This window comes from Chelonoidis abingdonii, chromosome 5 (assembly GCF_003597395.2).
Source record: "Chelonoidis abingdonii isolate Lonesome George chromosome 5, CheloAbing_2.0, whole genome shotgun sequence".
In the NCBI taxonomy this organism is placed as follows: Eukaryota; Metazoa; Chordata; order Testudines; family Testudinidae; genus Chelonoidis; species Chelonoidis abingdonii.
In genome coordinates, this window is record NC_133773.1 from 57,083,154 (window position 1) to 57,084,206 (window position 1,053).

The following is a 1,053-nucleotide window of genomic DNA, read 5'->3' on the forward strand; positions in this document are numbered from 1 at the left end:
AAAAGAAGATGATCAGATTCTCAGTTCATGCCTTGGGCTCTGTAATCACAAGTAAATTAAATACAAATTAAATACATATTATTGCTGAAGTGAGTGACAGCAGAGTCCAGCTGCTTGCTGATCTGGCATAGCTCCATCCATTATGTATCCAGTTAGTTCCATTGAAGAGGGACGCAGATTATAACCAGTCTCCCAGACTAATTTGTTTAGTCTTCTACTGAGATATGCAAATATTTTTTTTATTTTATATTGATTGTACTAATCTATAACTCTGGTTGTATGTGCTGCTTTTGGATTCAGGTGTTACAGTGACATACTGTCAGTAACACTCTGCCAGTCACAAAAACTATCATCGTAGTTAATGCCTTTGTGGGTAGTTGTAACAGAGAGAGAAAATATTGGCTGGAAACAGAGGCTGAACCCCTAGAGATGTTCCCAGAGCCAGCCTTTGAAGTTTCCCAAAGCCCAATGGCTACATAGCCGCTCTCTAATATGTGGGGCCAAGAAATATAAAAGAGAATTTTAGAATGTTTCTAACCCTTTTCCTTGTGAAAAGGACCTTGAAAATACAACATAATGCAAGCCTATCACTAAGGTTGAAAGCTTGTCGCTATTTTTTCCAGTAGCTAATGGGTTATTTACAGTTCTCTCTCTGACATCCAGGATTGGTCTCTAGTGCTGGGGGGGAAAAAAACAAAGCAAAACAAAAACACAAACAAAAAAACAACCACTCAGCTACATATCATTTGATCATTGCAAAGACTACAGATCCAGTTCATATTTTGTTGGGGGCAGTGCAACTCAGGCTGATAGCACTAGGTTACCGCAGCCTCCCTAGCGAGCAGCCAGTGCAACCTTTGGTCACAGGAAGAGATATCTCAGCTGCATGCAAGGCAGTAGGGCCTAGTGGAGTAACCAAGGGAGTAAGAAGCTCTGACAGAAATTCCCTCTCTGTGCTAAGTGACACGGGCCAGAACTTTCAAAGTTGGGTTTCTAAAGTTAGGCACCTACATCCAGTGCAGTACAGCAGTATTCAGTGTAAGTTAGGAGCCT